Here is a 17,737-nt window from a genome sequence, read left to right on the forward strand (position 1 = left end):
TTTCACCAGCATCTTTTTACAGAGCGTTTAATTCGCCTGACGAAATGGGTGCGACTTGAGAAACAGCCTGTATTTGTTATTTAGCACAATGAGCTTTTTGGTTATTTAATTTCTAAGGCGTGATTAGATAATAAGGCTCATGGTGTTGTGGCAGCAATAATTATAAAGGTCAAAACACTTGTGTAATAGGTTAATAGCATAATGGTGCTTTCTCTGGCATTGTACGTAGCCTGTTAGTGACCAGATGGGTGCCATCTGTGATCTGTGATACTGCAAGATGTAAGTTTCTCACTTACATGAAGAATTAATTTCAGGAAATATACAGTGTTGTCAGGTCTCTCTTTCTATGTCCCGAAATTGTCCTCTGTATAATATGGAAATAAGAATATAGTTCATAAGAATAATGGTACAATTGGATTAAGTGTAGACTACAGATGGGTGACGTGACAAAAAAATATCACGATGCTCAAATAAATTTCTTCAATATACAGGAATGGTTTGCTCTTACAAACTGGCAGTAGGGTCGCATTTAAAATGCAACTTTTAAAGTTGATTATATTGCTATGATTGTTTTATTTTTTGTATAGCGACAAATTTTGCAACTAGTCACTGAATTAAAATGAAAAAGACATGCACTTATGTTTAAGATCTAAAACTACATCAGTAAAATATTTACATTTTCAACATCAAATCAACTGCGTCCAATCGTTCACTACAGTAGATATCTGGGAAATACCTGAGAAATATTTTATTGTTTCAATATTTTATTTTTACATTTCTCAGCCCTGCTATAAACTGACTTACTGACTTAACCAAATGTTGACTTGTGCTAAGTTAGAATGTAAATTCAGGGGACAAACTATATCGGGAGAAGTTCTGGGATATAGATCAAAAACCAGGTAAAGACGGCCATGTGCCTTGTTTCAGTCTAGTCATTGTTTTACATGTTAAATGTAATGGCACCCCTATAACCAAACAATGGCTTTAGTTTCTCCTGATTTGTTCAGACCTAATTAGAGAGTGCATGTATTTCATATTATATTTTACCACACACCACATGCACACACACACACACACACACACACACAGACACACAGGCATACACACAGCCTTAATCCTCTATTTGTGTTCGCTTCTTAGTATGGCTCTCAAATTCCTTAAAATGGATTAAATGGATTACATTTCTTAGACGACCCAGGAGCCGCGTAAACATCCTCATCATGAGCTTTTATAAATATAGAATATACATATCAATTAGTTCATATACGTACCAAATGGCTTCCAATTAACTATACATGCCCACTTTGAAATAAGCCCCATCGTGGGGTTATAAGCCTCATGTTCCCGTGAACATTCAGCAAGTGGAATGCGTGATCACTGAAAATCTACATTACAACATGCGGAAGAGACCCAACTGTGTGTGTAAACCATACACACAATCACTAACCAACACCACTTGCACATTACAGGAACCGGACTAGGAGTTAGTGCCACATCCACCGTACATTCCTGACAATTCTCCAGGCCATTTCTTTATGTTTGTGGCATTAAAGGAGTTCCTGCGGGGCCGGCGTTTTAGACGTGAATCAGACAGGCAGTCCAATCATGGAGAAAACATTTTACCTTGACAGTATCCAAGCACAAGTGTAACAGGGGGTTTTATAGAGAAACAAATGGAGTTTTTACTTATACTCATATTATATACTCATACTTATATAACTTATACTGTGTTCTGTCTGTTGTACTGTTCTGCACAATCAAAAGTCCCAGTTTGACTTAAATGCTCCTTGTATATATTCATACACACACACACATACACACAAATTCACATTGTATAATATTTTAAAATATTAATATAAAATTAATGCATATAATGTGTTTTCGTTATGCATTTTACAGTTTTATTGACTATTATTCTACTTTTGTCTCAAATTGTTTATCACTATTATTATTATTATTATTATAATTATTATCATTATGATTGTTATGCTCATTCATTTTAGCTCCACACCCTATGTCACAGAACCATGTCAAAAACTCAACCCCTTTCATGTGACAGGCACCTGCACTCTTCCACAACATTAGCTGCTAACGTAACCCATTTACGGCTGTCCAAATTTAGACTGAGAGGAAATTAAATATGACTTCTTTGAGCGCCAGACGAGAGATTGTGCAGTCTCTGCGAAGCTCCAGCTATGCACAGTTTCTAGGTCAAGTGAATAAACATTGGCACTATCAAACGTATCTTCACACGAGACGAGACACAGTGAGAGAGAGTGAGAGAGAGAGAGAGAGAGAGAGAGAGAGAGAGTGTACAAGTGAGAAAGTGAGTCGAAAACTTTTTCGCTCCTTAACAAAGTTGCTGAGGAACCTGTTTCATCAAGGCGAAAAATAACCGGCATCACGTAGAGCTGAGAAAACGTACCTAAGTGCTGATTCGGATAAAAAAAAAAATGACACGTCAGGATTGACACATCAACAGGCTCGGTGACAACGAGACGCTAATGTGCTTGCGCTATGCTACAGTACGCTATCAGCCTCCTGACGCTCTATAAAGCCTTTGTGGATCCGAGGGCTTAAATGTCACGTCAGATCAATGTCATTTGCAATAAGCATCCCGGATATGACAGTGTACTGTATGTAGGCCATTCCTCATTCAATCCTATTAGCTGAAAGGAAGTCTCGTGGAATTTCAGCTGGGAATTTGATTCCACCAGAGTCCCTTTCCAACGCGTTATACATGCGTAAGTAACAATCGGTCCCTACAGGCAAGCGGCATGCGGGAGCTGTCTGTGTGGGCTTGGTGCACCTGGAGCCCTGCCCAGTGGCGTCTTTATTGTGAACCTGAGAGTATCTTGGTCTCTGTCGAGGCACGTACGGAAGAACCGGTGGTCACGCACAATCTGTTTTTCTATGCTCTTTATTACGAGTGCTTGACGCGTGTCTCGTCTTGAATTCACACCACATCCTAAAACGCCTAATGAGATAAAAGAGTAACGACCTGACACTCAATCGTTAATGCCGCTATCTCGTCAAAAAACGCTATCTACTGACCAAGGGGCAAAATGTTATTTAAAACCGAAGACATTTAACCATTCTATGTTTTAAATTATAATCATATATAAATGATAAATGACACTATAAATGAACAGCCAAACACAGCCTGGCAGGGTCCGGGTTGGATTCCTGCCTCGGGGTCTGTGTGTGTGGCGCTTACATGTTCTCCCTGTGCTCGATGGGTTTCCTCCGGGTACTCCGGTTTCCTCCCACAGGCAAGGGCACATGAAGATTAGGGCTAATTGGCGTTCCCAAATTGCCTGTAGTGTGTAAATGCTGACCAGATGTCCTACTACAGTCATAAAAATGGGAATAAATGCAGTGGTCACCATTGGCCTCCATGGTCCCCAGTTGGACTACAGAGGTTCCTAAATAGATGGATGGATATTCATGTGAGTGAGTCCACTGCAGTCGTTTCCGTGAGAATTTCGTTAGAACAAGGGGCACACCTGATCCTTAAAAATCGATGGATAACTTGTCGCCAGCTTGTGGAGGTGACGCATCTGTCTGTAGAAACTTTACACACAATCATTCACCAACACCAGTTGAACATTACAGGAACTCAGTCTGGTTTTAGTGACACCAACAAAGTCCTGACCTCACTCTAAGCTATTTTAACCGGTGTAGGCCATTAAAGGAGATCCTGGAAAGACAATGTTTTACACGTAAAGCAATCTGATCGTGGCTCCAACGTATTAATAAAACTTTCTACCTTGATGGTGTCCAGGCACTAGTGAAACACTGGGATAAGTGCATTACTGTATCAGGGGATTATATAGAGAAATAAAGGGGGTTTTTACTTTCAGAACTGGGTACTTTTTTTTATTCTGCATTATTTACAACACCCCTTGTACAAATGACCTACATGTAGTCCTTGGACGTTGCCAGATTTTGATCTAGTTTTACAATACTGTCCAGCCCACAACTTTTAAACCAAAGCACCAGACGTAAAAGCTGAGATAGAAAATACAGACTGTAAGAGGACAGCTGAGAAACATGAAATAAATTTTGCAAATTAAGAGCAGCATGAATAACCACATTATTTTCTGCAAAATTATTATTTTTTTTTTATTTAGAACACTGTCTTCCAACCTCGTTCAACATTATTTTACAGAATAGCACTTGATTCAGGACGTTGTGCTCTTTTGGATTTTCTGGTTTTATATCACAGCTCGACTATTAATTGTGCACACGACTTAATAAAGTCATGAGATACTAAGCTGAATCGTAACCAAGGACGTGGTGTGTATTGTGTGTGGGAGTGTGTGACGAAGCAGTGTATTTGGACATAATTTTACAATATCAATATGCACAAGAATCATGCGCTTAAGCTCAGGATCCGCATTTAAACACACCTCTGTGTTATGTAAACTCCGCCCACTTTTTTATAACTTGTGCTTAATAAGCTTAGTTATGTTTGAGGTTGAAATTCCAAAATCTTTAACTTTTCAGTATTAAATCCGTACTGTGGTTTAAGTTTCTCCGCGAGCGGATCGCTGATCATTTGTAAAAGCATGTCGCTCACTAATGACTAGAAAAGCGGATTGGGTCTGGGTGCTAATGAAGGAAAAAGCGACACGCGGTCACGGTGCTACTGGTCATTACACAGCGGCAACAGGAGGACAGGAGGAGGAGGGACAGAAACCTTGACCTCAGCTGTAAGATCCAGTCTTAGTTTTCAGATTTTCCCTAACATTACATTTGCTGATTATTTCACCTACAGTATGATATTATATATTTAAAAAAATAATAGTAAAAAGCTCTAATGTCTCATCACTTTTGCGCTCACTCTGCCTCCGCTAGCCGTCCAGACACACGTTGGTTTCCATACTGTTCCTACTCCGGAGCATTTGCACTCCGTCTAATCTCGTTAGCGCAGCTTTAATGAACTGCGAGTCCCAGACGGCTGCTAAGGAGAAATGAATATGGTGCGATTTGTTCACGTAAGGCAGAGATAGTCGGCTGGACTCCTCGTTTCCTGCGTAAACCGCCTGATTGCGTCTGCAAATAGATGTGAGGATCGGGAGAGAGAGTTTAGAGGAAGGTCAGAAAAAAGTCAGTGAGGTCGAAGAGAGGTTAAATAAAAGTCAAAGAGAGGTCAAAGGATGTCAGTCTGCTTTTTCCAACGCCTTTGTTTATAGTCAACACTAGATATGAAACCTGATAAGAATTTCTCTTTCTTTATGATAGAGTGACTCTCTTTCTTGCTCGTTCTTTCTGTCTTTGTTACCCTTTGTTCTTGCTCTCTTTACCGCTTTCTCCATAATCATTCTCTCTTCCTCTTTTTTCCCCTCCATCCCTTTCTCTGCTGCTCTCCTTAACGTACCTCTCTATCTCTTTTAGCTCCTTTTTCTCTCCCCTTGTTTGTCTCTATTTGTTCCCCCCAAATCCAGTTTCCTCCTCAAACTCTATTTCTCCCTATCACTCATTCTTTTTCTTATTTTATGAACACTCTCTCTACCTTTTTTCTCTCTATGCATCCCTCTACTTCTATTGCTTTTTTATTCCCGTTTTCTCTCCCTTTTGTTCCTCCTCACGTTTCATCCTTTCCTTTTTCTCCTTTTTCCTATCTCTCTTTATCTCTCCTTCCACTCACCCTTATCTCTTCATTCCTCTCTTTTCCCCTTTGTGCATTTCTTCCTCTCTTTTCCTCTTTCCATTCCTTCTGTTTTTCTATACCTTTTTCTCCCTCCTTCTCCCTTTTTTTCCTCTTTTTCTCTCATCTCATTCCCCCCTCTCTCTATTCCTCTTTCTATCTCCATCTTTCCATACCTTCCTTCCCTTTCTTTTCTTCTCTCTTTCTCTGCATTCATCTTTCATCCATTATTCTTTCTAGATTTCTCTCTAGATCCCCTTTCTTATAACCCCCGCCCCCTATGCCGCATTTTCTTCCTCGATTTCTTTTTCATCTCTTGCTCCTAATTTTCTCCCTATATAATACCCCTTTCTCTACTTTCCATCACTTCTTCCATTAATTCCCATTTCCTCTCCACCCTACCTCCTCTATTCCATCCATAGTCTTTCTCCTACTCTTCAATGTCTCATACCCATCTCTTTCTCTTTTTCCTCTTGAATCCCCTGCTGTCTCTCTCTCTCTCTCACACACACACACACATTTTCAGTAAACTCATGTTGGAAGTGTAAAACACTGGGGGATGTAAACGAATTTAAACGGCACGGTGGGAAAAACAGATTGCATGTAGATGTAGGTTAAATCAGCGCCGGAAGGTGTCTGCCATAAATCATATATTCTCTTATTACGAAAGCCCAAAGCGCTGTCTCCACACTCTGGGTTTCATCAGCTGCCGAAGGTTCGAGTCAAACAGCCATAAATTTTTACAATGGTCCTAAATTAGCCATTTCTTTTTTAATTTACTACCATCTTGTGACATGGTGAGATAACTACAGTGCTGCAGATTGTACGTACTCTATCAAAACCCTGATAGGTTATTTCCTATACTGCGCAATACTGTACATCATATTTTCACTTTTTTTGGCACTGCACGCTGTAGAACTTCTCTGTACTACTGTATATATACAATGCGAGCACTTGCACAGAAAAAACGCAAGCAGAATTCATGAAACATGATTCGGACCCCTGTGACCATGTTGCGCTAATTCTCATTTTTTTCAATTTTCGATGCAACAAGATGCTGAGAATCAGCTCATCTCCCAACATCCTCATTCTAACTGACCTAACTACTGAGAAGATATCTGGATTCAATCACACACAGTCACTATTAAAGTAACTTTTTATTCATTTCAGAATGTAATGGTATTCTGGTTTTACGGGGTGGTTATGGATCAGGCACTTGGGAGTTCAACTTCCCCACCACCAGGTTTCAACTTCTCCCACCACCAGGTTCCCACTGTTGGGTCCTTGGGGAAGACCCTCAACCCTACATCTCGTTCAACCCAGCCACTGCATGGAGCACCGGTCCCGAGCTTGGTTAGGAAATGGGAGGGTTGCGACAGGAACCTGAGCCAGATCTTGTGGATCAAATGATCCGATGTGGTGACCCCATGGATAAAAGGGACGAAAACCTAATTTAAAAAAGGGGTATTCTGGTTTTAACGCTTAAGGATTAAGTCTTGCTTCAGTTCAGGTTGTTTGTAAATTTGCACTACCTTTGCCTGGCTTTTGATACCAAGTTTGATTTATATGTTTGTTTTGATTCTGCCACTAAAAAGTTTTGTCAACTTGCATTTGCTTTCTTGAGATTCTTTGAGATTTGATTTTAACCCATTGTGAGTTCCATAACTATATTTTAAAATAATTGCAGATCTCCAGGAGATACCTTGTAGATCCCAGTTTGTCTGTTCATTGATCCTACAATACTCTGAGAACCTCTGGCATAACCAGTGCAGATATGTTTGTGATATTCCATTAGGAAAAAAAAAAATCCCTTCCTGCATTTACACTAGAACATAGAGAATAAATGCCTCATTTGGCCCCTGGACGATTCACCACACTGTCAGCAAATCCGTCAGCTCCAAACACCTTGAAATTCTGTGATAATTAGGTTGACATATTATAAAAAAATGCAGATTTCTCTCTCCTTCTCCCCAACACTTTCTTTTTTTTTTGCAAACAGGATATATTTTGCGGTGATGATGGCAGAGAAATGCATACACACCTTCCTATCCCGTCTCACCCGTCCTTCTCGGATCTATTCTCAGTACATGCTAAGCGTCCCTGCTTTACTCCTGACCAAATCAGCCTAGCCGTTATCTCTGCTCGTCCCAAGACACGTCCTGGAGAGTCTGGGATAGAAGCTGTAATCTAAGGTTATGGGCTGAGTGGCAAGAATAAATGCCTCTCAACGGTCTTTGCAAAACTAAAGGCCAATTACTTTAATGGTCGGCCCAAAGGGGACGCGATTCAATTCTGTACAGTCGGAGCCGCTCCGGCAATTAATCACACCTGCCTCCTGAAAACAGAGAAATCAAGCACGCCGTGCTGCCCAAGTGCAGCCTGACCTTCATTTAGCTGGAAGGCTTTCTAACACACACACACACACGCACACACACGCACACAAATAGACCATGTTGCCAAGCATGCAGAAAGAGAAAGAGCAGTGACGCTATCGGGAGAGAAGCACAGATACAACGCATATTCTCATCATAATTCTTTTCATTTCATTTGATTCCATCATTTTTCAGTATTTAGGTGGGAAAAAAATTAAGATGCAATAAACCAAGTTCTGACATATTCCAGTATCTGCTAGCAAACCTTAATAGATTTCACATGGGTGTAAAACTGATGTTAGCACATTTTTATCTGGTGCTCGCCCATTTCCTTTTCTAAACTAAAGCCTGAGTGTAAAGTGACTGGAATGCAAGTCAGCATCTTTGAGTTCAAAGCCACAGTCCTCTCCTGGAAAACTACCTATAGGTAAAAGAAAAGACCTTGCCTCTGAAGTAGGAACTTAAGTACCTCAAGATCTTTTTGATGGATAGCTAAGATGGACAAATGGTTTCGCAGGTGAAAGTGATTGTGATGTAGGACCTCAGTTTGCAGATGATGATTGCTCATTAATGATGGGTCGACATGAGGTTGCGATATTCTCAACAAGGTTGGGGGGGAAATCAAGGAGAACCTCAGAAAGCAAGAACTTTATTGCATGAACTGCTGCCTTCACTTGCATGAATTCCCCCTAGTCAACTCCGGGGAAGCTCCAGGACCCACTGGATGAGATCTTCCAGTTAGATTAGAAACATCTGGGGATCCGACTAAGAATAGGGCTGGAAAACCTGGCCCTCGCTCTAGTCGAGTTTCCAATCATGCTTCAGCTGGCGATCTTGCGGAAGAACCAAGAAGCCATTGCATCGCTTTTTAAACGGCAGCTCCTGCAACGTTGTAACCTAGCATTGCTTGGTGATAGATCAGCAGGGTAACAGAAAACTCATTCATACCCCTAGGCATGAGAGAATGTGATTGCTACATCCTTGTACACCATTTACTGTTGTACTATTATATCATGATACTTCATTTTTAGTAGTTTGTCATCATTTATTCATCTTCAAGAATGATTTCAGCTAGTATCCATCCTAGCCTAGTCTCACGAAAATAGTTTGAAGAGCCCTGGGAATTGAAGAGTCCCTTCTTTTTTAGCTCCCCAGATGTTTTCCATAAAAACAAAGCTGCAAACCAAAAAAAAAAGAAAAGAAAAAAGAAAAAGAAAAAGAAGCAGCTGCACATGGATTACTAAAATATCTGAAACAAGCTCAGTGTCGGTGGGGGTGAGAGCAGAGCCACCAGGAGCCTGAGCAGAACAACCCGACTGCAAAACAATTACACAGAAACTGTGTAAACACACCGAGGAGAAATAGGGAACGAGTGCGGCCGCAGTCAAGTCTCGAGCGCAGCACGATGCGCCTCGGAGACTTCTCGAGGGCTCTCGAGGGACCTCCGTCGCTCCTGCGTTGCCTGCAGAGTTGCAATCGGAGGAGGAGCGCATGAGCGAGGGAGTCACTACTGTGCCGAAAAACGACTCCCACGACACAATCGGTGACTCAGCATGTCCTCAGTTGCCCTGGCAGTATTCACAAGGGCGTTCTTTCCAACTTGGGACTGTCACCACAGATTCCATAACGACACAGGACGTCGGCCCTTCATACCTGAACGCTTCATGCTGATCTCCAGCATCACTGCATGGCTGGCTTTACCTGTTTTATATACATTATATTTCCTTTAAGTTGCTAAAATCAGTTCTCCTACAAAGCAGCTCAACCGCTTCATTTGATTTTTCCAGTTCTGTCGAGAAACGCAGGTACAACTCTTTTCAACCTCTCTTATTTTAGCACATCTCTCCCCAAGCTAACCCCCCATCCCCCCACCCCCCCATTTCTGTGCCTGCTCGCGGGAATAACAGCTGAATACACACTGTGGGGAAAAAAGACGTCCCTTTCCTCACAAGGTCTTGTTCTCTTCCTCTTGCTGGCCGTTCCTGACATGTTGGATCGCGGTGAGCAGCCGCTGGTGTGATCTCTTTGGGGGATACACCTCTAGTTCACGCGATACTTTCTTCCTTTTTTTTTTTTTTTTTTGCTTCATGAAAAGAAATGAACATCTGGCTCCTGCTGTAGACGATGCCACAACTGCATTCATGCATGTCTAATAAACCTACAAAAAAAACTTCAGAATTTAAGGCTGGACAGGCCCTCAGTATATTTTTAGCTGCAAAGATTTGCTTTGTTTGATAAGCAAAGAGAGCTTGGAATTAACAGCATCCTGTCATCCAAGTGACTATTAAAAACAAAGAGAGAGAGAGAGAGAAAAAGAGAAAGAGAGCTAGGAATGATGAAAATTCTGGCCTGGAATGATTGAACAACGATGAAAGAAATATAATTAGTAATAACGATTTTTGTTAGCAGCTGTTAATATCGCTTTGGATTTTAAAGACTTACTGTGGTTTATTACTGACTTTTATTGTAATGAACTTATTAATAGGATTATCGCCATTTATAACTGCTGCAGGCAAGAAATAATGGCTCCAGAGTGCATAATTTCTAGTTGGCAAATCATAAATATTTTAAATAAGGCTGTGTGAAATCTACAGAAATTACACTACCATAGGCAACTTTAATAACAAGTGCACTGTACAAGGGGCGTCCAAGTCAAACCTGGGAAACTTCTTGAAATTTCTGCCGAATGAGGGCGTCAAATCGGAAAATTCGAGCACAATCTGGTGATGAGACTCTTTAAAAACATTTGAACAGTGCAAACATTTCAAAACAGGTTCGTGAATGTCGATCCCGGATGAGGTCACTCGGAGCCCACTGTTCCAGGGAGCAAAATGCCTGATCTCTGAATAATTAACAGAAAACTTGCGAAAGAGACGCATCTGTCAGTGGGAAATGGGAGTCACTCGGCTGGGAGTTATTGCCACATCCACCACACAGCCCTGACCTCACTCCAAGCCATTTCCACATGTTTGGGCCATTAAAGGAGTTCCTGGGAGGCTGGTGTTTGAGACGTGAAGCAGACAGTCCAATCGTAACCCTGCACAATCAAAAGTCCCAGTTTGACTTAAAAAGCACGAATTCTATAAGCTGACTACTTACTGGTTATGTAAGGAATAAAACTTCACATAATGTATGATGTTAAATGACATAAATTGACTTGTTAGCATTTTTTCCATCTACATAAAAGATGAAATAGACATTTTTCCATTACAGAGACCTTTTAGATACAGTATAACTCCCAACTCTTGTGTGCTGTTAAAATGCTACAAACTGAGTGGAAATAAATATACTACAGTGTATTAATTAGCAGCCTTCTGTCATTCTTGGGTTGACAGCAGATGCATGATGCTGATTGAACCGCATGCCATTCAAACACTACGTGGTAACGTTTCTCTGAGGTAGAGAAAACTATCGATATAATATACAGTACACACAGACTCTCTTTATAGTTCTCAGCCTGATCTAGCCAATTAGGAACCAGCCACTGGAGCAACAACCTCCATCCAAAATGGTATGAACAGCAGGCTGAGAATTTGAGCTTCATGACAGCCTTTAAAACTCTCGTGCCATGAGACACACACATATGAAGACATTCATGTGTCCTGATGGGTCCATATATATATATATATATATATATATATATATATATATATATATATATATATAGTGTGTGTGTGTGTATGTGAGTGGGCGTTGGATGGTATATCATGTTCTCACTTGAGGTGGGGGAACAAGAGTGGAGTGATGGGCTTCAAACGAGTTCTCTGACATTGACAGAGCTTAATCCACTCTGTCAGTGCCAATGTTTCTCCACCTTTTCCCATTTCCCAAAAATTCCATTTTCCAAACTCTGACTTCCTGACTGAGGTCATTGGCGGCCTCAAATTCCCACATGCAAAAAAAAAAAAAAAAAGCGTAATGAAGCTCATACAACTGAAACCCACTGGTAAAAACTAGAAGAATCTAATTTTTCTCATCTCCCTGAAAGTTGGAGCTCAGAATCATATGGCATGTCCAGCATTCTGGCAATTTTCTGGAGTGTTAAGACAATACCAGGGCTGATTTACTGACCTAAACATACGAGACAATTAAAGCAATACCCTTGCTGAACAATCAGACACAGAGAGACTATATAACCACTAAAATGCTCAACTAAGGCACCATTCATCTATTTATCCATCTGAAAACCTTTGTAGTCCAAATAAGGACCGTGAAAAACCAATGGTGATTACCTTGTATTGTATTTATTCCCATAGTGAATGACAGTGGTAGGTCCTCTGGTCAACATTCACACACATGTAATTTGGGAAAACCAATTACCCTAATCTGCAGTCTTTGGACTGTCGGAGAAGACCTGGAGTACCCGGAGGAAACCCATCAAACACAAGGAAAACATGCAAACTTGTGTGTGCGCAGACCCGAGATGGGAATCGAGTCTTGACCCCGGAGGTACAAGGCGACAGTGCCAACCACTACGCCACTATGCTGCCTACACTAAGACACAGATGATTCCTGACCTGGTCAACTTGTCGTCCATGATCAGGCGAAAACAAAGCATTTAATCTGCGTAGTGTGTCCATGAACGAGCTGGCCGGCTTTGCAAGCTCTGTTGGAGCAATTCGCCTCAGCCATAATGTAACAAATTAGCGCACCAGATGTAGGCTTGAGCTATGCCTGAGGCATGGATTAAATGCTCATTTGCATTAGCAAGATTTATGTGGTGAGGAGTTTTATTGCATTAAGTCCTCTGTTTTAGCTTAGAGAAATAAAAAGCTTTCTTTTTGGGATTTTTACCCCATCTAATCACCCTGCTGTCCCTTTTAACATCACAAGACGATGAGGAATGCACAAACTGGACACTCTCACATCTGGAAAGGCACAGATACTCATAATGTGAGCAAATGTTACTTTGATTGACATTGCAGAGAGACAGAGAGAGAGAGAGAGCGCAATGCCACCCCTGACACCTCAAGCACTCGGCCTTGGATGGCTTATGGCATTGCCGCGATTCGAATTTGCCATGGGGAAAATGATTTTCTGGAGTCCCTGACATACTTTCTAACATAAAACTTACCTGTGAAAATTAATTTGTGAATCTTGTGATTTTATATCTTTTGAGACAGATATTTTTCTCTAGTAGCTTTGCCAGCCAGTTCCTATTTTTTCTATAGTAAACCGTCATTAGGGATCGGAAGATCAGCTGCTGTTTCTTTTTTTTTTTTTGTACTGCTTTGAGACTTGCAAATGTGGTCAATTACTCAATACCTCTCTTCCGTTTTTGTTTTTCTTTCCAGTCTTAACTCAGCCAAAGGAGAGTTTCTATCTAGAACATTCCAACTGGAAGTGCAGAACTTGCTGCTTGATCGTTTCAGACCAAACAAAACCCTGACTCTCTCTCATACTTTCTCTATTTCCTGCCCTATCTTTCTTAATCACGCTAAAGTTACCTAATCCTAATGTGACTAAGAAATCATTAAGAGAAAGAGAAAGAGAGAGAGTGAGTGAGTGAGTGAGTGAGAGCAGCAGTGGGGACAGATGTGCTGTATGTCCGATCCGAACCAGTCTCACGGCGATGTGTCAGGTAGACAGAACAGCTATTGTTTCCCAAAGGTTAGAACGTAGGAAGGTTCTTAGATTATATATGTAACCACATGTGGAATATTAGATACAATCATTTATTTTCCACTGCTTCATCATCAGTAACTGAGCGGTGAAACATACAGAATTTCGAATACACAATCTGTACACGTGCATGTTTTTGAATGGCTGAAGGGATGAGGAAGATGTACAGCTCAGGACTGGACTTATACGCCCTGGTTATACGCAACAAGACCATGCGAGTCTAGTTTTCGTTCATATCATCATGCCAATTTTTGCAATATAGTGGAATTTGTGAATCATTCGAGATTTCCCAAGTAGTAATCTAACAAAGAGCACTTTAATTGATTTGTACCATGCCCAGAACCAATTGCCCCCCTCCACCCTTTACCACTGGCCTGCATACCCAGGTACATTTTCATATTTTCACTCCCCGATGCAGCACATGGCAGTAGCACCTAGTTAGGTTGCAAGCCACTAAGAAACACAAAGCGAACAAGGAAGTCAACTTTCGCACTATGCCTAATATCTGCCCCTAACACTCTCATGTGCCTTCCTACTGTATCAGCTATGGTGCTGTGGGTTTAGAAGATGAGATTGGCGCGTGCTATGCCCACATGGAGATTTTAGAAGAGGCCGACAGCGCTGATGACAACGCATTTTATACGGATGTCCACTTCCGTGTTCAGTCACGATTGGCTTCCATATCTGATCGATCCATACCTGAGTGCTCGAGAACACATTTCAAGCAGTGCGGTCTACTGATTCTGGAACGCTTGTGTTCTCATTGATCGAAATGAACCAAACTCTGGGGTCGAGTGCCTTCAGGAAAGATCCCAGGTCCCTGGGAGGATCTGAAGGAGTCTGTTCGCCAGATTACGTGTGTGGAGCAGGTGGATGACGTGGTAGCCCCAAGTCGATCATATCAGATGCGTGTTTGACGTGTATGCTGCAAGGGGGAGGATACGGATATCTAGAGCAACTCCTCCTCCTGTCAATTTAAACAGTGGAGCCAGGTTACCCAACTGTCTCCCAAATAATAAAAATGAAAAAGGTTGCAGCCATTCCTATTTCAATGCCTTCTTTACAGTGTATACCACAACAATGACTTTCCCCTTCATTGTGGAGGAGGGAATCCCATTGTTCCACATTTGGCTTGCACAGATGCCCTAACCTGCATTTGACCTCGCATAAAGTGAACCCAAGAATGGATCGACGCTTGATAAAAATGGTCTTAGATGTGACTGGGTTGTGCCATGGCTAAACCACGGACCTGCCCTCAACCCTACAGGCACTGCCTCCCATTCGCAGCTGTTACGCCACACACTTCTCAAGCTAGTGCCATTCTTTACCCGCGTCCTGCTAGTGTTTCCTCTTCGGCCTATCTTCTTTGAGGCTCCTCTTTCGACGAGAACATGATATAGTGTGTTTTCTACAAAGCGCTGTCCGACACCTGCCTGTGTATTTTTACCTGCTGGTTCAGTCAGATGTTAGCTCTCGCTCGAGGTCACGGCTAGCATTGATTAATGACCCACGTGCCCTTTATCCCAGACATAGCAAGATGAACAAGCATGTTAACGTGTTCTTCACTGTAAAGGCCTGACAAATGTGTGTGTGTGTCTCTTGCTGTCGTATCAACATGGGAGCTGGAATGCACACACAGCTCACTTTCTAGGTCACATTCGATGTTGTGGCTTTGGACACCCTGTGAGTTAACTGGATGTTAGGATCGCACGTAAGTACGTGATCTGTGCATGAGCACGCATGTAAAACCTGCTGGCAAAGTTTGCATGATTTCCGCTTTCCCTCCTCCCTGCCTTGTTTAATTGAGATATACTGAGCCTGACCTACTTTGCCAACAACCCATGTGGAACAATTAACTTCTTTTTTTTTTTTTTTTAAGAGAGAGCCTTCATTAACGGCTGTCGTTTCCGACCGCGTGGGTGAGTCTGCCAGGTTGCTTAGTCGAGCTTCATCCACAGACAAAGTAAAAATGTTTAGCAGAAAAAAAAGGGGACTCATAATGAACACTTAAGCAAACCTGCTATTAAACGTGAATGATTGAGCTACGCATTGTTTGCGCGTTCATCCACGGACAGCAGTCGTGACTGTCAAGCTTGCCTTCACTTTAAACACACAGTACATCCATAGATCTGGATGTACAACTTCATTAATCATACTTTTTATAACCCTAACTGCTGTGGACAGACAGACAGACAGACAGACAGTCAGACAGGCAGACAGACCTGGGCCTGGTTTAATAAACCGGTGTTATGTAATACATTATGTAACGCTAAAGCCAAACTGAGATTCCAGCATAAAGACATGCTCTCCTTCCACCTAGCTTACATTCGAAAAAAGAAAAAGAAAATAGCTAAACAAAATGCTGCCTGAAAAAAAAAAAAAAAAAAAAAAAGCTTTCAGCTAACCCGTAGGTGAGAAGCGCAGCCTGCATGCGAGATAGGCAGTGCAGGCACCGAGGCGAGCAGCTCTCCTTGTGCTTCGCGGAAACCTGGCGCAGCTTCACCGAGGAAAAGTTCAAATCAGGACAGCCATTCTGAGTGCAGAATCCCTAGCGTGCAGGAACTACACTTTATTAGTGTGCCAACCCAGTGCTGTTTCTGTGTGTGTGTGTGTGTGTGCGTGTGTGTGTGCACGCATGCGTGCTGTTTACCACGAAAATGTGACACTGCCTCATTGTTAGTTTGAGGGGAGTAATTTAAGGCAAGAGCAATTTTTATTTATTTATTTATTTTTTTTTTTTTCACAGGTGCACTTGATTTCCAAAGCACAAGTTTTTCCCCTCCGGCATAATATCAAAACGTAATTGATAACGATGACACACTGCTATTTATTTATACTTGTATTTCAGTGTGAATGCCAAGCAGCATGCGTAACAAAGCTAATTAATGGAGCTTTGATGTAGTGTAATTTTGTTCGTTTTGTTTTCCTTTGCGCTACCTGACGTCGCTAAAAGGGCCTTTCCGCGGCTAAATCAAATACGCTGTGATTGGCTCGTCGCCCCTCGTTCCTTAAATAGTCCTTTCCCAGTTTGCAAATCTTCACTCCTCCGATTCTGCAGGACGTTTCGTTCCCGCCATGACGAACTCAATTCGGCCGACAGGCTTAACGAGATTGAACCTTTGATGGTGGCATGCAATTGTATTTGGATTAAAACTGCTCCGACCTGAACGCGGTCCAAAATTTTTGACGTTTTCATTACTAAGGTGGACTTTCGCTGTACGTCAGGAGCACGTTATGTGAAATGGAGATGAACTGAGGGTGGATTAAATTATTTTCACATAATTAAGCAAGTGCTAAATTTAAGGAAATAATTTTTTTTTTTTTTAACTAAACAATGCTGTCACACCACATATGTCACTCACACAGCCTCTAATTGCTGTCATCTCCTAACGAGTATAACCTGACGTGCCAGTTTTTGCGCTCTTTTATGTTTTATTGAATAATTATTTCTCTGCTTTACACTCTCTGTTTACTGTTCAAACTGAATGACTGTTTAAGATTTTATCTATAAGCAATAAAATTAACACCATTTGGTAAAAAAAAAAAAAAAAAAAAACAGTAAATAAATCTCCTTTTAAAGCGTGCGAGACTTGAGGGCATTGTTGGAGTGTATGTGCTAACGGTACAAGTCTGGCTCGTAACCATGGTGTACCGGGTCAGCTTTCGCGAGGTGGGGATTTAATTGGATATTAGCATCCTGCCGTGTCTGTATTAATCAAATCAACGGCGTCCATTAATTTTGTAGAAGAACATACAATTACGCTGTGATTAGTGCTGCTCTCGCAGGGATATGCCCTTTCATCTGACTGAGGAACATTGAAATTTGGCGCTGTGCCAGTGCAAACTGTTCCCTTCCCTCCTGCCCTGCTGCTTCCTCGGCGCAGTTTCCTCACGCCGGGGCGGCTCTCGCCCCGGAGAGCAGAACCGGTTCTGGCTCATGAAGCCCACAGTGCCACGCAATGCACAGGATGCATAGCGAACCGTGTGCGTCAGAGCCAAGTGCACCGCTCACAGCTGCAGCTGCAGCATTCGAAGAACTATTTATATCGACTGATACATTACAGCCATTTATAGACTTCAACGCCATGCA

At 41.8% G+C, this 17,737-nt stretch overlaps 1 protein-coding gene across 1 annotated transcript in view; it reads right to left on the reverse strand.

Moving 5' to 3' along the window:
- Nucleotides 1-17,737, reverse strand: part of nr3c2 (nuclear receptor subfamily 3, group C, member 2) — a 108,954-nt gene that overhangs the window by 77,035 nt on the left and 14,182 nt on the right. The gene's annotated exons all lie outside the window — the stretch shown is intronic.

The sequence above is a fragment of the Clarias gariepinus genome, chromosome 8 (genome assembly GCF_024256425.1).
Source record: "Clarias gariepinus isolate MV-2021 ecotype Netherlands chromosome 8, CGAR_prim_01v2, whole genome shotgun sequence".
Lineage (NCBI taxonomy): Eukaryota > Metazoa > Chordata > Actinopteri > Siluriformes > Clariidae > Clarias > Clarias gariepinus.